At 29.8% G+C, this 23508-nt stretch overlaps 1 long non-coding RNA gene across 3 annotated transcripts; it reads left to right on the forward strand.

Moving 5' to 3' along the window:
• The first annotated feature begins 1 nt into the window (after window position 1).
• Window positions 2-21798, forward strand: LOC109621033 (uncharacterized). Of its 3 annotated transcripts, XR_010710010.1 has the most exons (5): window positions 2-105; window positions 948-1082; window positions 8242-8391; window positions 18484-18532; window positions 21164-21798. It is a non-coding gene; the product is annotated as an uncharacterized lncRNA (long non-coding RNA). The 3 variants fall into 3 exon arrangements; XR_010710011.1 differs by lacking the exons at window positions 18484-18532; window positions 21164-21798 and adding an exon at window positions 10448-10550 and having other exon boundaries at window positions 9-105; XR_010710009.1 differs by lacking the exons at window positions 18484-18532; window positions 21164-21798 and adding an exon at window positions 15940-18157 and having other exon boundaries at window positions 12-105.
• The last annotated feature ends 1710 nt before the right edge of the window (window positions 21799-23508 follow it).

Here is a 23508-nt window from a genome sequence, read left to right on the forward strand (position 1 = left end):
GCAGAATGCAAATCTGTGATGTAAATAGTATCTTGGCATTTATGTTTAAATTCAACTCAGCGGTTTTATACCCTTATAATTACAACAAAGACCTAATTTGTCGCGGTAAGCTATTTGTTATTCCTCAAATATACATGAATTTTTAATTTAAAACAAAGAAAGTTTCAGAAACAATGAGAGACATGTTATGTTAATTTAGTTTTAATTAAATAAAAAAAAAATATTTTTAACGCTGCACTTAAAAACCATCTCTGTTGTGAATGCCGACATGTTCTATGTTACAATTTAACTTGGACATGAGAAATAATTTGTATTTGAATTTAATTCTTAAAATCAAATTACCTGTCGACTTCATTTCCTAATCAGGATATCTTTCTTTATTATATAATATCAACCATGCTTGTGTTAGAATTATGTTTGCAATTGCATATCATTTGATATATATTACTTGAATAAAGTAATCAATAATTTTTTTGTGATGAAAAAATGTAGATCTTTAACATACATCTAATATATTTATCAATCAAACATTCATCCTAACATTTTGTCACTTATTAAGTTAGAAAAAGCGGTTACACAATTAATTTTTGGCGGATGAGTTTAAGTTGTGAAAATGTCACCATTGATTCATGAAATGAAGATTTGCAAAAGGTGGCACAAGCACTCGTGATGTATATTTCATGTAATAACTAAGTTTAAAATGACGTGAAAATTCCAATAAAATGTCTATGAATTGTTTTTTTTTTCATTTGAAGCTGATAAAAAAATATAATTGTCAATGTTTTAATGAATTTATATTTTCATAAAAACTCTGACATACAGAAGTAACGCGGGTATGTGCTCATATTTTTTTTATACTAATGAGAGTGTTTAAAAGACGTTTAGGACAGTGATGGTTTTTATGAAATGCTGTTTCTCTTACGTAAGCTCACAGGTGTTCATTATAGGCGGACGAAGTTGAACTCTTAAACTCATCTTTATTGCAACAATCGCCAGGTTTTTCAACAATACCTGGTGATGAAGGACTTGTGCAAAATCCTAGACGCGACATACAACGATTTCACGTTAGGTATACTTGAAAGGTAAATGGTTTTCTTTGTTGTTGTTTTTCTATTTTTGAGATATTACTTTTTTCTACATTTCTTTTGCTTTGAAAATTTGATCTTATACACTTATGGTATACGTTTGCTCAGAATGAAAAAAAATTCCACCGATGATAATAAAAAAAACAACTATTGTATGTTATAGACCTTACATGGCAGTGTTATTTTTCACTTTCAAACAAAATAGGTCAATGACCTACTTATTGAGTTAATGGAAATTGAATATTTTTTGAAAAATTATAAAAAGTTTACACAATGATTGAGATTTTCTTGATTGTGAAAAAATACAAATTGCTTAGCTGTTATAAAAATGAAATAAAATTTATAAATGGCAGTGACACAAAATAGATACAAAGCACTAAGTTTTTATTTACAATTTTTTATATACTCCAGTCCGAATTTCTTCTACATGTATCAGTTTTCAAATCCTTACCCATTTTTGATTCAATTTAACAAAAAGTTGAGTGATGATAATACATGAATATCTATATTATTAAACTAAGTATATTGACCGTACTCTGTTGGCATTATATGTATTTGAGGTCAATGATCAAAATTTTTGGATATGGTGTCTTTAATCGTTTCAGCGTTTTTCAATATTTTTGTAGTGGTAGTGACTGCCATACTATTATCTAAATGAAAAAAGCGCTTAAACAAACAGAAAGGATGAAAAATCATGTTGACTCACATATAAAAATCTTAACTTTCAATATTACAGTACTACCAAAAATATTTCAGTTGAAAACAAAATTTGAAAAAATTTAGTTCGAATTTCCTCTGTTTTACTAAAAGTCAAACTTTGTTTGAATTGAGCCTAATTCCATTAGTAGTAAAAATATCGAATGTTATGTCAATAATAATTCATTTCAGAAATACTCTTTGTGTTTAGAACAAATCTTACTCCTCATAACATTGAACTTTATAATAATCCGAATCTGAGGACCCAAACACTGAGTAAACAACGTCCTTAAGACAACACATCGATAAAGATGACACCTTAAAAATGTTATTGAGGCTAAAGATCCAGTTCAAATTACTGTTAACAAAACCTACAATGCTTTTTGAGTGTTGAGTGAAAGCGTTTGCCAGGGACAAAACAAATATCATCATCCTCATGTAAGTATCTGGATTTCTTTTTACTGATTTTCATTTAAAGATTCCATTTATTATTTTTTATGATATGAAATGTAAGTTTTTAAAACTCATTTGATCGAAAAGTTTTAGAAAGCGTTTTCCTTTTCCATATGTTGTTAATGTGATTTTCATACATGTAATCAAACGAACATCAAAGCGTAATTTAATCAAACTTCGCGTAAAGGGTTATTAGTTTAAAAGTTAAGTACGCGTAAATACAGGTCATAACGTGTTTACCTTGTAAATATGAGGAAAGTAGGAAAAAAGATGGGCTTATTTCAAACTTTTCTTCTAAAGAACAAAAAAACCTTTACATATTTTTTCTTATATATCGTTAACATCAGTTTATCCAACAAATTAACCCATGTATCAATACTCTGTCTTAATGGGACCTTGTGAAATAATTGTTAAAGCAGTGTAATGTATGGGTATGATATTTTTTTTTCGATTTTTTCTACTTATGTGTGGTCTGAAGGAATCGTTACTTTCTGGACAGTCTGATTCTAAAAGAAGATAAGATATCCTACTTATATAACTCTTTTATAGAAAATCAGGGTTATGTTATTAACAAAAAAACAACGATGTGTTTTTAAACAAAAACATATTGTAATCTTTGAAAATAGTATAGATACCACATTTAGTTACATGTAAAAGACGTAAGTAAAAAAATAAAACTTCACAAACTAAATTTTTAAGAATAAATAAAAGGCTGTATATTATAATAGAAATACGGATTTAAAGTAATCTAATGTTTTATTTTTTTTTTTTCATTTTCACCTTAACGAAAAACTTAGAGATATGTTAAGTAATTTATCATGGGTCTGGCCCTTTGAACATTTAAACAACCGTGTTTTTTATTGAAAGATTTTTTTTGAGTATAATAATAGTGATAAAATAATTATTGCTGGGTTTTTTTAACCAATCCGCCTCGGTGAATACTGTACTTCTCAGGTAGCTTAATCATCGTATTGACCTTAAAACAGCAATAATTGTATAGTATTATGAGCCAAAACCTGATAAAACATTTATGCATACTAAACTAAAGAAAGTGAGCGCACAAGATTGTAAATTTGCAGGAATCATCGACACAAATCAATTGGGATTTAAATGTCTATAACCTCGAAAGGCTATGTACAGGTTTCAACAAAAATATATTATGTTGAGAGTCGAAGTACATGGCTATTCCGGTAATTAAAAAACTCACAAAGCTTTCAAAAAATGGCAATGAGAGGTAAACCGATAACTAGTTGGAAATGTTAATGAAAACATATTTTAATGAAGTTATATTGTGTATATCCTAAAAAACTAGTAATAAGAAAAGATTTTATTTCTAGTGTTCATACAGCAGATCTAGAAATAAATAAAAACAAATTAAAATATACCGGTATATTATAATTCAACATCATGTTATATTAACAAACATTTAAAACAAATTTTTTTTTTAAAAAGACCACCAGTTGGATTTGAACCCAAAACACTGAAAGTATGTATTTACTTAATCCAGGACGAAACCACTGAGCCACGGAGACCTGTCAATATATGTTCTTTAAAGTACTGTTTGAAACAACGCTGTCATATCAATGGACTTTGTTTTTTATCCTTCAAAAAATAATTTGAAAAAGTACATAATTAGGCATCTCTGGGTCATCTCTCCATCTTTTTTTAAAAAGCGACATTTTTAATGTTGAAATATGTTACCTTTACACGTTTCAAATTTGTGGAGAGAAGACCCAGAGACAACAAAATCATTTAAAAACAGTTGTAAATAAGTAGGGTTTTGCATGAATTGCATCGTGTTGCTATATTTAGACCCATATTATAATAAAACCTTTTGCATTTCAAATATGTTTCCACTCATTCCACATCCAACAGAAACCAAATAACGGTTATAATTCGAAAAATATTCAAAATTAATTGATGAAATTTTCACTCTCCTTGTGCGCCCAGATTCCTGCCGAATCTACATCTTAAGCGCCCACATTCTTTATTAAACAATCTTATGACATCTTTACTAACTCTGAAAAATTTGTTTTCCCTTTGACATATTTAGGAGCTCGATGGTCTTGGCCATTTTTAGACCATATTGGTCTACATAAGAAGAAAAGTTATATATGAAAATATAGGAAAATGCCGAAATTTTCAAGATAAATGTACAGATTTTTTCTTTCCTAAATACCAGTTTTTAGCTTAACAAATCAGATGGATGGATAGATAGATTGATAGATAGATAGATAGATAGATAGATAGATAGATAGATAGATAGATAGATAGATAGATAGATAGATAGATAGATAAAAAGTATATTTCTCTGTCTTTTAATACACGTAAGTTACAAATCAAAAAAATGAATGTGTTGTTCTAACCTGTAACGGCTAAATAAAAACTATTATTTTTTTTACATTTCTAATAGATGACTTATTTGTATTCTTCGTACACTTACAGTTGCAAAACAAGGAGTGAATTGTAAACGTGATGTTCTAAAATGGAATGACAAAATGAAGGCTTCTATTTTCTAGATTTTTTATGATAAATGTTGCATTTGCTAACCTGGTTATCAAATTCCTAATAATTTTGTGATTTCCTGTCTTTAACGCCGGAGAATATCAGTTAAGTTAATTACATTAATTACAAAATAATGACTAGCTACATTAGTGTTATATGATTTGTTTCATTAGGTGGTATTTTGTATCGTCTAATGTTTAAAACAGATGCAATCTGTTTCCTTTTAAGGAAACAATTCCTGCAGAGTAATTTAAGTTTTATTTGAAAACTCGTTTTGTTCACGATATACATTTGATAGTTTCTGGCTCAAATATTATCTTTGAGATATTTACATCAAAAGAGTATTTCTAAGATCAGAATTGCGTAATTACCTGTCATTTTCCATAACATTGTAGTTGCACAGTGCAATTGTCATTCGCTGCTAATTTATTTTACATATCAAATCTTGAGTATAAAATTAGACTGCAGGTGTCATATTGATTACATAAAACGAAACAAACCCACTATAATACTCACTTTGTTTTATCAATATAGGTACAATTTTAATCAAATGTGGTAATCAATATACATGTATAAGCACTTCTTCTCTTTAGAAGAACTTTGGGATACATGCGACCTGAAAAAAAAAATTAGGACAGATTTTAACTAATAAAATATTCAATTTAAAAAAGGGTACAATTTTAAAGTTAAATGCATCTTATTATCAAAATTATTTTTTATCTTTCTTATGTTAATATAGTCTTTGATATTATTTTCTTTAAACTTTAGTCTCTGTCAACAGAATGAAATAATAATTTTTCCCTATTTATGTATAGTTTCCATTTATTTTTCAGTAGAATTTAGAGTTAGTAATAAACATTTGATTCCGATTCTTCTTTAAAAATAGTTTTTTTTATTATATCGTTATATTTTTCTGCAGAATAGTGAAATCAGTACATGTATTTCAATGCCGAGTAATGTTATATCATATAGTTTATTCATCCTGAAATATACCAATGCATTGATTTTCCATCTTTCAAAGGGATATCTAAAACATTCATATATTTTCTTTAAAAGGGGGGATAGTAACTATTAATTCTAAATTAACAAAGACACATTTATGAATTGTCCTTTACAAATTTCTAAAAAGATATTATCCAAGATTGCAAAATTTGAATTTAAATTGGTTAACCTTTTCAAAAATATAAATGACAACAAAAACTGAAATCATCTTGACATGACACGACAGACAATAAGCTTATTAGAACCGACTACTAATTAAACTCACGTGATTTACAAAATAGAACTGTGTCATAATGAAAAAAAAAATGATAACACTTTTAGCTATCACAAGGTTACAGGGAGATGAGTATCAGATGTTTTGTGTTTGGTAATTAATCACTGGGGATTGATATGTTGCTTTAAAGCTCAAATGTCAGTGACTTAAGGAGGCTTTGTGGTTAAACCTATAACCCATTAGGCCTGTCCTATATTTTTTTCAGCCATAAACTATTATTTAGCGAACACAAGAAACTATTAACAACCATCCGGCAAAGGTATTAAAGGTTGAAGTGAAAAATTAACAAATTTACAGCCGAGGACCTCTTAAAAGATAGAGATGGGAATAGGTGCCTAGGAGGAGTAAGCATCCCCTGAAGTGACATTACATTTATGAAAGAAATGCCTTATTAGGAAAAGGATAGGGTTCTCTTTGGTCTCCAATTAGTCAGCACATGTGTGAATCTCAAATATATTAGGTTTAAAATTCAGATATTTACTGTATCTTTAAACAAACGTCTTCTTATTGAGGAAATTGATCGAGTCCAAAACGGTCACGACCATTTAGCCACATATATGTTAGAAATTACCGATACACCTTATCAGTTGACTGATTAAATTCACTACCAAAGCATGTTGAGTTTTCAAAAAGGAGAAAGCATTGAAGAAGTAAACAGGTAAATGATTAATGCGTGAATTGGACAAACGTTTAATTAAACTTATAACCCGGACCAAAATACTCGGAGGAGAGACATATAGTATGTGAGAGTATATTTAGATATGATGCGTAATTATATAGAGAAGAGTACATACTGTGGAATCATTTTTTATTCATGGGAAGGGGGGGTCAATGCTCGTGGGTACAAAAATTTTCCTAATTCGTGGGGATGTTAATTCGTGGGTGGCAAGTTCTATTTTGTGAGAAAAAATACTATACAAATGCTTATATATTAGGCCGTGAGGATGTAAATTCGTGTGCAAAGGTTACCCAAAAAAGCCATAAACAATGGTCCACCACGAACAATAATGATTCTGGAGTATAAGACTTTTAGACAAAGTCTATGAGCAATCATCTATATATTGCATAATAGTGCATTTCTATACTTCATTTTCATATTAGAACTATTTATCATCTGTTTCTAGTTTGGACATTGCTGATGAGTTTCTAAAACTCTAACGGAAATATTGTTACACGGTTTTGGGTTTTTTTGTATTTTTATTATTTTATCGTGATGTAAAAAAGTATTTACATCTCTCACACTATTTGAATGTGCACAAACAACTTTTTTCTTGTTTATTCCAGATTTCAAAATTATGTTTGGCTTCTTTGTTGAGATAAAATTTCCTTAAATAAGCTCGTGTGTTAATACCTGAACTCTTTATTGATAATGCTATTTCTTAAAAGGAATATTTTTTTTATCTTGCTAAACCACTTTTTGGCAACATAAATATTTTGAATGATTAAACATAATAAACTCGTTCATCGATTATAATTAGTAATTAAAACAGCCAAGTCACTGAACATATTGAACTGAAAATATCAACTTAAAGGAAATATCTTTTGTTGATGCTGATCCTACAAATCAAAGATTATTAGTATACCGAATTGGAAATAGATATCTGTATTTCAGAACTACTGTGGAATCATTTAAATTCGTGGGGACAATATTCGTGGATTGTGAGTTTTTTGTTTATTCGTAGGGATGTATTTCGTGGATGCGTCGGTTTTCAGTTTCAGTAACAAAACTAACTCTCTATAAATTTGCTCTCGTTGAGGGTGTAAATTCGTTAGGGGGAGGGGATCTAACTATGAATACTCACGAAAATTTAGGCAACATGTATTTTAATGATTCCACAGTAGTTGTTTTTGCTCACAAAGAATACAGAAAACCCAGACATTCTTTTTTTCACGAATAATGTGTGATGTACTGGGCGACAATTATCTTTAACTCGTTCGTCGAACTGTCGGTTTTGTTAAAACACTGCTGTTTTATCTTTTGGTAGATCAATTTGTCTGAATGTAACACCTACTCTTAAATTGGCCAAGTGTAAAATGTTTATGATGAATTTCTGCATCATTGAGCGTTCCTGATTTACCAGATGGTAAATGGCCGGCCCAGAGTAAATGAAATTTACAAAGAGCAATCATATCATATACATCAAAACTTCAATTCCACTAATATATATATATATTCTTTTGTTATTTCGTTTTTATCTATTATTGAGATTTTACTTTTCATTGCAGGCGAGTTTTGGGAACCGAAGCATCAAAAACTTCTGCAACAGCGAAGAGTAGCAAAAACAAAAAGCACAAGGAAAGTTTTTCACCAAAAACCTGCAACATTGTCTAAAAAAAATCAGATCAATTTTGTTCTGACCCGGTAAACACTCTCGGGTAAGTGACAATTTTATATTAGAATATTCTCCATCATTCTATTCTCTAGAATGTATACTTCTTTGCAAGATTTAAAATTCTTTTTTTCTAAATAACAGAGTATGAATTTTAATTTCCGTTCTATTCTTTCGTGTATGTATGCCTGGTGATTAATTAAAAAAAAATAGCAAAGTTCTATTGTAAAATATGGAACGTGATTAAAGCTTTTTGTCTTCTTCTGAATTTATAAATAATAAATTCTTTTAGTTCTTTTTAGCGTCTCTGTATAGCCAGTCGATTTTATAACTTGAGAAATCAATCGTAAATGGTTTATAAGACCTTTCAAACCAAACCAGAAATACAACTATAAAATGTGAATAAATTTAAAAGTATGAATTCAGTATTGTAGAAGAATTATGAGAAGAAATGCGTTATTAATTATAAAAAAGCATATTAGAATCTACGACATGGAATGGTAAAACATTTGTAATCAGTGTCACTGGAGAAATCGGCGGCCAATCCCAGCCCAAAAATAAATAGGTGGAATATTATCACCTTACAAAAACCTTAATCCCATAGTCGTCAGCAACTTTTGTCTAGATTTTACAAAATTCAACCACTATTCATTAAAAAAAATAGACCAATGTTCAGTTTTAATGCAAATATGACTCAGATTATCTAAATTTTAAATAGATGTTAAGGAAATAAGTTATTTAAAGCTGCAGGCGTAAGCAGTAATACCTTTGCATTTTGTAAAACATTGTGTAATTATTTGACCAGATCTCAAAGAATTCTAATAAAAATTATTGTTTGATACACGTTTCTCAAATTTACAGTTAGCAATTTAACGTTTGTAATCATTCGCTATGATTTGAAATAATGATTGCAGTTTGCTAAGGCTTTTGGCAGAAAAATATTTGCTAATGAAAAAAATGGATATATAAGGAGTATCAAAGTAATTGGAAGAAAATATCTGATGAACTGTAGTGTATATGGATCATCTCGGTTTTTTTTTTGGTTTTTTTTTGTTTTGTTTTTTTTGCTTTGGGGGGGGGGGGTATTTTGCTTTTATTTGGATTGCAATATTTTTTTCAATTTCATAATCCTCTATCAGGCATCTTTGTAAAACGGTCACCAAACTCGTGAATGTGTTTTAATCCATATTCGCAAGTAATCATTCCCTTATTTCTTCCTCTCTTAAGCTTTACTCTCTATTGCTCCCTCTCTCTGTATACGGTTTTACCTAAAATCGTACCAGTATCAGGCTTATTTTGAAAATATTATTGCTGACAATGGCATGACTTGATGGCTGATCAAATTCATATATGATGAATATGATATCGTTAAATGCTGTATGAATAAAGTTTGCAGAATGCGACGAGTTGGTTGTTTATTGAAGCTAAAAAAAGTGTTACAAAAAAGCTGATAACAGATATATATATATATATATATATATATATATATATATATATATATATATATATATATATATATATATATATATATATACAGTTCAGTGATTATTTTTTACTTACAATAGATTGTTTTAATATAATCCGTCAGGGAAATTGTAATTTTCTCATCAGTTGGTAATGTATATTATTTAGTCATAAATAAAAGGATATTACGTTTTGGTTGTAGTGTCAAACACTATCGTATCCCAGATTCAAAATGTTTCTGACACTCTATATGTTCTCTGTGTTATTATTTATCAAACATCATAAAAAACATTAATGGTTATATGACTTTCTTGTTATTAAGAATAACGAAATATTTAAATCGAAGGAAATAACTCAATTTGAAACAAGATTTGCTTATTAAAATTTCGTTTTTGTACAGAAACTGTGTGTCGGCTTTTTAACCGAAGATTTGTTTTGCCCTTCACTTTTTATGACGTGACCCAAAAAACAAAAACCACAAAATGTAAATTTTTATTCAATTCCCAGCAGGTGGCCCATAATTACATGTTAATCATATTTATTTCTTTAACAGTGTTATGAATTCCTCAAACGTTAAACTGAGTGAATGAAAACTTGTTGGTATTGATTTAAATGCATTTTTAATTTTCCTTGTATAGTATCCTATGCTACGTCTATGGACAATGACACAGAGAAAACATTTTGATAAGAGGAAATTGGAAAATATTTCAGAACTTGTTGGTTTTACTAAAGACTTGGTTTAGGTATGTCCTTTTAGCATTTATAACTAGAGAAAGTAACCAAAAAAGCCTATTTCCTGCACAATTTTTACAAATGCTTGATATTATCCAGTGTCTATTTAATTCTTTCATTTTGTTAAAAATATATGTAGCTTACACACTTCTACATTTATTTCACAAATTGATATAACAGAGTAGAAGCTTCAACATGTTTTTTTTGTTGGTGATTCTCTCATGGTTGTTACACAAACAGGTTTTTTCCCAGGTAGATTCACTTTATAATATACCTATTTTTTATTCAGAAACAATTTATAAAGCAAGTTTGTTCATGCACAAGTATTTAAAAAAGTTTTCTTTTAAAATTACAATAATTAGATAATAAAATGCAAACTCTTTTATCATTCAAAAAGGAAAGAAATTTAAACTGTTACAAAACTATAAAACAAATTTTCTTTATAAAATTTTTGTTGAAATACAATCATGAAATAACATTCACCGAATATTTTCTCCAATATTACTTAAGAAATCTAATTGTATTTTACGTTACCATTAAAAACCTTTTGCGATATAATTAATCAGGATCAAAATAGTTAAAATCAATTTGTCCAATTATAAATATAGGAACCTCTTTTACTTTACATAACTGAATTGAAATACTTTGTAAAAATGTAAACCGTTGGAAGTATTTTGAATATAATGTACTTTAATCCACGTTAATATCAACAGATGCCCCTTACCATCTTAAAGTTTCTTATTATTAAAACCAAGATGTATGCATATTTATAAATACATTCTCCTTAAAAATATTTTTACCAGCATGTTGTTATAAATATTTAGATAAAATGCATTATAGTATTTCCTTTTATATAATTAAATCTATTTCGTATATGATTTCAAATATATAAAAATATCAGCTTTTTACAAGTGTTTCCCTTTGCAGGGTCAATTAAAAGGTCAAAAGTGGAAAACAAACTGCCTTTTTTGTGCTACCAAACAATTTAGAGGCGTGAGATTGAATCGTTTGGATTTATTCGTTCCAATCTTATCCCCATCCTGGCGCACTGAAAATTAAAGTATTAATAATTATTGAAAAAAAAAGAAATTTTTACAGTCAAATGTCAAAGTAACTAGCTCCTAAACTACAGTGGTTACTGTGATAAGTATTTTTCCCAAAAATGGCGGCAAAGGGAAGTAACTTTTACAAACTGTAGATTAGTTTATTGATATCAATTTGCTTGTTTCTCTTTTGGTCGTTAATAGTGCGTCCATTGTTTTCGCTTATTATTAATAAACACACAGAAATACCGGTATCTTACAGGGCAAAATGAGAACTTCTTCGCCATACCAATATAATTATAATATGATCTTTTCTAGAACATTCTTAAAGTCATAAAAGACATAAACACTGCTCAAATGTAAGAGTTCATATATATAAATCATGTGACCAACTGTGACTGGAATGAAAAGTAGCAAAATGTATCCTTCACTTCCCTTGATATATTTGAAACTTAATTTGTGTCTCGCCGCCGGAAACAGTTAATCGTATATCATACATGATGATTAATAGCACAACAAAACATTACAATGTCTTAAATATGTTAAATTGCAATAATTAAATCTTCATTATTTTTATTAAAATCTACATATGTAAATTTTTATCTTTCCTAAGTTTGTTTGTTGTAGTTAAATTCGGACGTCAACGATTTGTGATAAATAGTCCTCAAAAGGAATTAAAATTGGAAGAAATAATTGTGTATCTTAAAAGGGTTAGTAGACATGTGACTCGCTGTGTTTAAAAATTACTAATATGAATAAAATTCAAACATTGTTCAGATTTTTTTTTTTTTTACATTATTTCACAGTTGAAAACCTTTTGCAGTGAGTCAAACGATGGTTTTCCCAATGACCACTAAATGTTCAGATTTACCTTTACATTTAAGTTCTCTAAAGATATATTTTACAGGTAAATAAATCAATAAATCAAATGCAGATCCCGTATTTTAGAACAGCAAATGTATGAAAGCTCCCATATCCAACATTGGTTTTTGGAAGTCAGCCGTCGATTGGTGAATTCGGGTCTATAAATAGTGACAGTATACCAAAAGTACATCTCAAATGCTAAACAAAAAATCATATATTACAAAAAAGTTATTTATGTCATTTTAGCAATTTTCGTTCACCAAAAGATTATTTTCAAGCTTTGAATTCTGATGAATAGTTACAGAAAATTCCAGACTTGAATGTTATTGATTTCTGTATAGTTTCACGTGTTTAACTCTGCTACTATACAAGTTAAACGATGAAAAATAGAAAAACCTGACCCGCTATTGGAAAAACTGAATGAAAGATGTACTAATATAAGTTATCACTCTATAGAAACCAATTTTTAGACGGGGTCACGTGACCCCGTCTATTGGTTTACTGTCAGCCGAAGTCTTAAACCGAAAGGCAGGCGTAGAACACATGAATTGAGTCTACGCGTAAGAAAATAGTGCAGAAAGTTTTCATGCATTTCAGTAAATATGTATTATAAAAACACGCATTAAATCTTTTTAAGTCCTCTGTCTATAAACAAAATTCTATTTAGAAAATAAACAAATAGTTTTATTGATCAAAATATTCTTGCTCGGGTTCAAATGTGGAATGAGTTACATAACTGAATGCACAGCGCCGTTGACAATTCAGTTGGTGTACGAGCTCATTAATCAATAGAAGAGGTTGATGGTGGAACCGGAATTAAAGTTCACAAACGCAATGTGCCATTTTTGAAAAGTTGTGAATTTTATTTTGACAATCTTTCACCTTAATACTACCAAACTTCATGCGCAAGCCGAAGTTAAAATCGGGACGGGTTATACACAGATGCTTTACAAATTAAATAGGTGTTTCATTGGCTTTCCAGTCTACTTGCGGTATGATTGCTATTCGTCTCTAAAGGAATTTTGTACAAAGAAAATAAAAACAAGTCTGAATTTGCCTTCTCGTTCGTTGGCTCTTTAGTTGATTAAACTGAATTTAAATTTTAAACAATGCATTGTAAGCAAAATCTATAATAGATTATTCATTTTTGAAGACTTATACATCATATTATATATACAATCTTATGGATTGAAGAACCAAGTTTAAATGTGTTCATGTTTGCTTGGGGTGAATTACATTGTAAAATAATGCATTACATTACCATTACTTCATGAATTAGGGCATTAAATTACCATTACCATTATTTAATTTTCTTGAAGTAATGCATTACATTACCATTATATAAGTAAAGTAATGCATTATCATTACTTTGTGAAAAGTCAATAAGTTTTAAAAAAGTAATTTAAGAACTAAATAAAGAGTTTTTGTAAATATTTCAGAAATAAAACATGCTTAAAATATTTACAGGTTCATGTTCACTATCAGGTTCAAATTTAATGACTTATACAAGATTGCTGTTGCACTTGTAGTTCTTAAAGTAAGGTTGGTCTCGTAACATTTACACGCTATAGCGGAGTTGACAATCTCTGTTATTTATGTCTCTGATTGTTGGAGTACGATTTTTAATGAAAGGAACGGTTGTATAGTAATTCGTTTAGGTGATGCACGAGTTTACACAAAAAAGTAGTAAGTGGCGAACGGATTTATTTTTACCTATAAATTTTCCATGAATCGCAAATGAAGAAAATCGTGACAGATAAGTCGGTCTTAAAAATCAAAATGGCGACCGTGGCAAATCTTTTTATTGTCAAAGTTCTTGGAATTTTGATGTAAAAAAATATTTCTAACGTCAGTTGCCTGTGTTTGTTATTGGTATACAAATGTTCACTTTGTTTGTTAATTCAGCAGTTTTAGAGTTTTCGGGGTTTTCATAAAACTTTTATTACGGATACCGTCCGACTTGTGGATTTTCCCTTGGATCACAAAATTGAATAAATCTAATGATTAAAATTATCTACTTTGATATAGTTGTTTGATATTCCCGGTTAGTAGTAATTTTATAAATTTTTCCTTTGGGTTTTATTTTACATAATATACTGTTTTGTTATACTTTCATGTTAAATACTGAAATCTGATTGGTTAAGACGCAGTTCATTATCCGTTCTATTACCCTCAGCGTTAGCAACGCACTTAGCAACGGGTAACATTAAAAATTGTTACATGCTCGAAAATTATGCGCGTAAGGTTCGCTGTAGAGTTCACGTTATTCCTATATAAAAGCAGTAAAATTTTCTTAAAAATTAAGACATTCAGTATAACAAAATAAATAGTGCCTGTTTGGGAGGATAACAGTTGAAATTGACACCCCTCGAAAACCATTGTCAACCTCCGCTTCGCGTCGGTAGACAATAGTTTTCTCAGGGTGTCAATTTCAACTGTTACCCTCCCAAACAGGCACTATATATATAGTGTCAATTTTCTACAATTATGAAGGCCGGGATTGAGTAAAAGATAGACAAAGTATCAGACAATTGCAAAAAAGCCGAATTAACATAGATTGTAACAAATAATTCAAAAACATAAATTTTGGAAGCATATTCGAGGAAATCCAGGACAATTACAAATTAAAACTTTCAAGACCCCGTCTTTCAGTACTCTCAGTACTTTGATTTTTAAAGTAGTGAAGATTTTTCATTGATAATGTCAGATCAAGTATTTATAGCTGCAAATAATGAAAGCGGAAAAAGTGACTTCATCTAAAAGTGACGAGATCATACAATATTCACAAAGAAACCAAATATTTCTTTGTTAAATTTCTGAATTTAAAACAATAACTCATAACACAAGTTAATATGCAAATCAACGTAATGAAAATTTTCTTTAGTCATTAGAGTTGACTCCTCCCTACCTCAAACAGTCTCAAAATTTTGATCAAAAGAAAAAGGAAACGACAAAACATGAACTTTGCTTCATAACCCGATAAGTTGTTCACATGCTAATTGCATTTATTTTTGTGCTTTCATTAGAATTTAAAGATGAAAATTAAACAGACGATACGGCAAACAAAAACACGTTTATTACATTTGAGTTTTCAAGCATTTAATTCAATTTTCAAAATTGACGTGCGGTTTGTGGAACTTTAAGATATTAATTTTTTATGAAACATTTTCTCTGCTTCTTTCAAATTACTTCGTAGTTTTGTTTTGGTCTTGAGATCGCCCAAAATTAAAGAACTATAAATAACAGAGATATATCTGTGAGCACTATCGTATATAGGGATGGCACATTGTAGAATGCAAAACATTGATGATTCAATAAAATAAGTAGCACTTCATTTCACTTGTTATTTGCTGATTTTGTTATGATGAAATGCATAATGTTTGAAATATATTTTAGAGACAAAGAAAACTGTCCAGGTTATAAATTGACAGCGTTATTTAAAATACCTATAGATTAAAATGTAATCAGTGTTGTACCTATTTTGTTTTTAGATTGATTAGAGCAGGTCTGGATTATTTCGTGAATGATCGATAATTGTGACATAAAGAGAACGCATACTGACGGAAAGTAGGTAAGAACTCCAAATAATTGAAGTTTCCTTAAATGAATGATTGAAACTGCGTTTCGTTTCTTTGTTATTGTCATACATTATACGTGTAACTCTGCATTTATTTAGGGTTTGTTTTGTCTACAGATCACTTGCTCCAGCTATTTTTATTGCATTAAACCTGTAAATACCCTTTACTCTACCTCCTTCCACTGAAGAGAACCAACAGAGTAAACAAATAACACTGATAAAAAGTTTTTAAAAGCATCATTAAGAGATATCTATTTTTTTGCTTGTATCGAAGTATGGGGCAACGGAAAATAATTTGATAGAAGTGATTGATCTAAGTAAATAATTCTATCAGTATATCATATCTTTATTTGTTAAATAAACTGTTATGATTTAAAGTCAACTATTTATAAATTATCGGTGTGTTTTTTTACAATACTCATTTAAGGCAATATCGTTAGTAAGAATTTAAGCAAAGGTATTTTAGAAAGATACTAATGCACAAAAAAACCTGTAATTTTCCAAAAATTATATTAAACATCAATAAAGAAGCAACAAAAAAGTTTACACTTTGGAAGTTTAGTAAAACGAGCTCAAATGCATTAAATCTTAATAAGATTCATATATGTCACCTAACTCGATTTCGTTTTTAAACATCCTTGTCAAGAACTTGCTTATTACTAAGTCGTAGAACCCGACTGAACATATTTGCCAATATTTATTTTTTTCAAAATTCCCAATTCATTTTTATAAATCAAACAATACTAAAATGGGTTGAATACAGCCTAATATATATTTTCCTTTTCCTTGATATGTGACGTTTTCCTTCACATTCAAGACCGTAAAACTCATGTTTGATGATGTTTGGCACAGGATGAACTTTAAATTAAAAGGTGTTTTGTACCTTGACAATTTTACATGTTAAATTTGATTAAATTTAATCTCAGTTTTTCATTACAATCAACTTATGCAAATTCAGTGAAATTTATGACATCTTCAAGTTAGCATGAGCTCTGAAATTAGGTTGAATGGTAAACGATCAATGCCACCCAACAGATATGTGCCTCAGGATACTTGATCGTGTATACTTTTTTAGAGTCCATAATTGACATATGGTACCAAAAGTGTGTCTAATTTTATTTTGATGTAAATATACATGTACATAAATTAAGCAATGTTTAAACAAAAACGTTTTGATGGTTTGTTGCTCTAAACGTCTCGATTTTTATCCGGGATCCAAAACAGCCAATCAAAAACATTGCAAATGAATTATATGCTTAAAAAATGATAAAACATATGGCAGCAATAGTCTCTGTTTTTTAAATTGTAGTCTTAAATTGGCATTGAAGAACCTATAAACAGTATTTTTGGCCCCTGAAGATGAACAATTGGTATTTTAAGTCGATAACATTGCCATGATGTCCCCGTGTTTGAAATTTTCAATACTTGGTTATACCTTTTGAGCATTAGTATCTTAATTTCATATATGTTTGGTTTTACAAACCTTACTAAATCTCATGTTATATTTTTTCCACCCTACTTCTTACAAAATCTATTCTATCAATACTTCTACGAACTAAACTGAATAACAGTCAAACAAGTTTGTCCACTTAAATGTACGCTTTCTTTAACATTTGGAAACAATTGTAATTGAATTAGTATAATAATAATTCTTTTTGCATGTTTCCTCAACTGACAACAGAATTGACGTTTTATTAGAATGTATTTTCATGGAGTACAAGGTAATGGAGCTTATTTAATTGGCAATGAAGTCTTTACAAACTGATGTAAGATTGCTTTTAAAACATATTAAAATATTTGATTTATTCATCGAAGAATAAAAACTTCTTTCCATGCAACGAACTGATTGACACTTACGTTCAAAGACATCACTGCTTTATATAAATGCTCAAATATGTTCACTGAAAGATTTAAAGGAAAAATATATAAATGTTTTAGGTAGTTCGTTCAAGCTATGCAAGGTAGCTATCATTGATTGTAATAAAAGAATTTATCCAGCTAACGTGCAGAACTATTATTAGGGTCTTCCGTCATCAAGGAATCCTTGAGGTCCGAATATTTTTCATTCTGTATTGAGTCTGGATTTCCCTCATGCATCTCATCTTTTCATAAATAGGACGGAAGTCTTAGTCGTTGCTTGCAACGAGTACAGTCTGGTTACTATGATTTTTTACATTTATAGCACAAGAACTGCGCATTCCAGGAATTGCTTAACCATATTTTGTGCTTAAAAACTTGATGAGGTCGGTGGATTCGTTTTAATTTGCTCCTAGTAAACAAGACGCAATTTTAAAAAATCCTTTATTACTCTCTAACTTTTAGTCATACTAGAGCATGAAAAACTTAAAAGAATAAGATTGACGAATAATTTATTACTCATTTAAGAAAAAAAAACGGAAACTGTTTTTATGGAATTATGTGCAAGACAATAACCACATGTTTTGTTTCTTATTTTTAGGTAACAGAAATTTAGCTGCAATAAGGAAATATGGTGGTTAACGATATAAGTAAGCAAAATAAAACAATAAACATTTACATACAAAATAGAACCTATATGACATCTGGATGACAAAAAATGAAAATATTTAAGAGAATAGTTATTTTTAGACCAATACCAATTTCCTTAATTTACCTGAGAGACAAAACTTAAATCTATATCTAATTGATCACCTTTTCAATAACTCAAATACTTATCAATTTTAAAACTAGTATCTCCAAGTAAATAAAGTCAATGAATTTTTGCTTATTTTTTGTTTCACGTTTACAACATGTTTAAATCAATTTTCTCCAAAACTCTTTCGTTAAAGCTTACGTTAAAGTTAACCTGAAAATAGAAAAATGTCGATTGGTTGATTTCGTGGTTTGAATGCATGCAAAATGGTAATCTAAACGAAAAACCCGGGCAAAGAAACATTAAAAATATATCAGAGGTACCGTACTATCAACGTACGAAGAGAGATTTAATGCAAAGCATTAAGAAATGCTGCTAATTTTTGAAGTGAAGGGGGAAAGGATTTGCATAACGCAGATATCTTGTTTCAGTAATGACGATATTGTATCTCTACTACCATAGACCTGTGCTCTTAATAATTTAATTTTTTTTTTTAATATTTCTATGATAATATTTTACGTATGTTTTCATATACTGACAAAGTGCAAATGGGCAGTGGTTAAAATGCGACTTAGGCATGAAATTGAATTATTTTAAGTTGCAAAATAATTAAGAGAATATTTATAATGGTTTGACGTGAGAAGGCCAATCACATTGCAGAAGATAATGCATTGTTTTGGTTGCATCCTTTTGAAGGATTGGCTAATTAAACATTTCACAATTGAATGATTTATTGCATGGTACACTATAAACGACAGGTAACATATTACTTCGTGTTCTTAAACAGAGAAAACAGGTGTTTGTCGCGATCCTCTATGATTAACAAGATTTAGGGGCTATTTTTATAATTACGGACCTAGATTTTCTTGCAATTTGCATTCCCAGGTCGTATGCAATTTGCTGTTATTTTTTTAAGCAGCATTGTTCATCATTGCTATTTATTATATTACGTTTGGAAATACCAATATTTCTTTTACAGTTTGATATACTGTAGATTCTTATAATTCGTGGTGGCTCAATTTTCGTGGCATTCGTGGGTATCCCTCCCCCACGAATTTAAATCCCCAACGAAACAATTTTAAAAAGAGTTATCTTTATTACTGAAACAGTTACTGACGCATCCACGAAATTGCCTCCCCGTGAATGAACAAAAAAGTCACAATCCACGAAAATTGGCCCCCACGAATTTAAATGATTCCACAGAATATTGTATTTAGAGTCCAGTGTTTGGCTTCAAAACAATTGTGAACCCAGTACGTATTCAACATGCTCTATGCAAAAACACATGTGTGTACGATGATAAGATAATGAATTTCGTTATCTAATCTTACTGTGCATCTTATAACTGCATGTATTTAGCGGTAGAGAGAGTCTTAACTTATTTCATTAAAATAAAACGGAATGGCAGTAAATCTTTTTATTTGTTCACAGTATGCAAACAGTAGTTTAATTGGAGCTCTCAGTTCTCTATAAAAATTAGCATTCAGTGGTGTTGATTCGCTACATTCATTAAATATTGTTAAGTACTCCGTTGCCTTGGTAGCAGAGACGAAAAATGAAAAAATATTACGTTAATTTTGGTACCAGACGAAGTATCTTAGCGTTATCTTATCTTGGTCAAAGTAAAAGACTACAAAACCGATAGTTCATCTTAAAACTGCTAAAAATTTTAAAAGATAGTTCATAATGAATAAACAGCATTTCTTTGAAACCACTATGTACTTTGTTCTTCTATCACGTACGGAAGTTTTAAACCATCTGTATTAATTGTGCAACAAAAACAACCATCGTTTAAAAAACAAGTTAAAAATATGGCACATATTATTTAGTGGTACGCTTAAAAAAATCACTTTATTTTAAAAATTCATTCAAGTGTACGCATATACTTTTCTTGTATACAGATACATTAATCCTTAAAAATGAAACAATCATGTACTCGTTTGGAATAAAAATAATAAAATAATGGTTGAAACTTAGCTGGGCAATGAAGGACCGCGTCCCGATGGGAAATTTAGAGCGGAAGAATATTTCTTTTTCAAATGTCCTTGGCCATGGCTTTCCAATACAATACTTCTCAAATAAGCTCAGGCTTTTATTCATTAAAACAATCAGCAAAATAATTGATACAAGATAGGTTTTAAATTATTTAACAGTCTGTTAAATGTCAACTTAAGTTTTAATTTTCGCCCAAATTTTAACCATATCTACAAAGCAATAAATGTCAATCTTCGCTTTTGATATTGTGATTACAACTTCTTATACCAATGTCAACAATAATTTATGAAAAATAAAGAAAAATATTATGTCTTTATAAAATTCTTACTTTAAATTAGAACGGCTGTAAAAGATAAACGACATTTTATATATTCGACGAGGATAGTTTATATGGATGAAATTGTGTGTAATTATGGTTATATTACTGAATGCATGAAAATTTGTAAAAAGTTACTAATCAGATCAATGCAGTTGATTTAAAACTTACATCATTCAATTACAAAGTAAAAATATGTTGCTTTTTATCTTCCAGATGGCTTTTTTTTTCAATAAAACGGACATTTTTAAGCCCGATACAGAACCTGGGGGTGAGAAGACGACGGTTCCCATGTAATTGTAATGCAATTAAAATAGCAATGTAGAATTTACATAAAATTAATTTGTATTTTATTGTGCATATTACTCACATGCATATCGTTTTGTCATATGTGCCATGTTGTTTTGTTTTGAATTAATTGCAACCAAAAGAGGAAAAACACATATTTTTAACAATGAAATAATTGTATTACAGTCGTTAGGCAAGTTCCTCAAGATATAAATCGCACAAATCTCCATAGTGACCGCTACATAAATACAAACAAAACGATGCAAACAGTCTTTATAGTGACCGTTATGTGTCTAAACCACAAATTTGGTTTCTAAGTGACCGCTATATGTATATCGCACAACACGATGCAATGGGTCTCCATTGTGATCGTTAGGTGTTCACAGAAAACGATGCAATCGGTCTCTTGGGAGTATTGGGCACTTCGTTTTGTAAAAACTTACCTTAAATTTTTGTACACATTCTAGATGGTTTGAGGTACTTTTTTCTGTTCATATTGATGAAAAATCAAATCATGCGTCAACATTTTAACAAATATGAAATAATTTGAAACAGCTTTTGGGGTTTTTTTATTAACCAGTTTGAAAGTGTGATATTATGTAGCTATAAAATATGTTATAATATTGAATAAAACTTTTTATTTGCCCTTACTGGATGCAGTACTGATGACTTTGTATTCGAATACCGTTTTGAATGAGAATATGATTTAAATGAAAAAATTCTTTGTTTAGCAATATACTTATCTTCTTTGCAAATAAATTGGAGATAATACTGAAGTTGATCAACACCAAAATTTTGTTTTAAAATTTGATAAGTAAACAAACATGAATAGCATATACTTGTTTATAAGATAGCGTTTTCTATTAATTACTAACACTTAAAAAACTATTACTTGCATTGTTACTCTCTAAAGAATATTTTAGAATAACTTTAAACATTGGTTAAAATAAAAAAGAGTTTACAAAGTATACTTTATAGCTCACCTGAGCTGAAAGCTCAAGTGAGCTATTCTGATCGCATTTTGTCCGTCGTCCGTCTGTCCGTCCGTCCGTCCGTCTGTCCGCTTGTAAACTTTTTTACATTTTGAACTTCTTCTCTAAAACCACTTATCCAATTTCAACCAAATTTGGCACAAAGCATCCTTATGGTAAGGCAAATATAAATTGCAGAAATGAAAGACTTATCTTTATTCAAAGCTGAGAAAACCTCGAAACTGTAGAAAAAGGGGGTGCATTTTTAAAAATCTTCTTCTCAAGAACTACTGAGGCAAATTCAGCGTAATTTAGCATGAATAATCCTTATGGGAAGGAAAACATAAATTGCAAAAATTATGGGCTAATTCTGTTTCAAATCTGAGTTATTACGAAAACAATAAGAAAGAAAAGGCGTGTTTCAAGCAATTTATAGCATCCATGAGTCTTGGTAAAATGGGTAGGCATGACCGGGCCAGGGCAAAACAAAAGATTGACAGTTATTAATCTGCCAATCTCCTTAAAATTTCACGATATTTACTGACCAGTATATTTGTATTCGCTGTAAATATTGCTGCAAAATAATGCGTAATTGGAATTGACGATTGCCGATGTGCCCCGGCTTTTATTTTGCCCCGGCCCGGGTTTGCTTACCCATTTTACCAAGACTCGTATTCCATAATTCTAAAACGAGGTTCTTTGTTTAAAGCAGCCATGACACTATATGATAAACAGGTCGATCTGACAATGATGAATTTGTTTGTTGTGCAACAGTTCGTGTACGAAAGGAATCTTTGAAACATGCAAAATACATTGGTGCCGATTTTGTGAAGAAAATTGAGGCTAAATATTTCAACGCGTTGACAGTTTTCGCATATGACGGTGGTGTTAGCTTGTTGTAATTTTCGTTTTGTTTTCATTTGTGCTTTGCGTTAACCTGGGAACTGTCGCTTGTATTACCTGATTTTTACGTAACAAATCAAACAGAGACTTCGGTAAATCAAACAGTTTACTGTTTACCTGCGCAAATTAAGCAACATCTGATGTATTAGGAAAGAACTAAAATGCAATTCAATCAGGTAATTCGGTATCTTCTTTTGCGTAATGGTAGAATAATGCAATATGTTTTGTTGAGATGCTCGGCATTTTCTCGAGTTTATTCAGTTTAGATAGAGTTTAATATCGCTGATGGAAATATGTAGGTATATACATGTATATGATTCATTTTGAAAAATAAATTGTGTTCTTTATTTGTTATAGTGCATGTTTATTGTGTTTAATTGTTTACAATTTCTATTTACT

This window comes from Magallana gigas, chromosome 10 (assembly GCF_963853765.1).
Source record: "Magallana gigas chromosome 10, xbMagGiga1.1, whole genome shotgun sequence".
Taxonomy (NCBI): domain Eukaryota; kingdom Metazoa; phylum Mollusca; class Bivalvia; order Ostreida; family Ostreidae; genus Magallana; species Magallana gigas.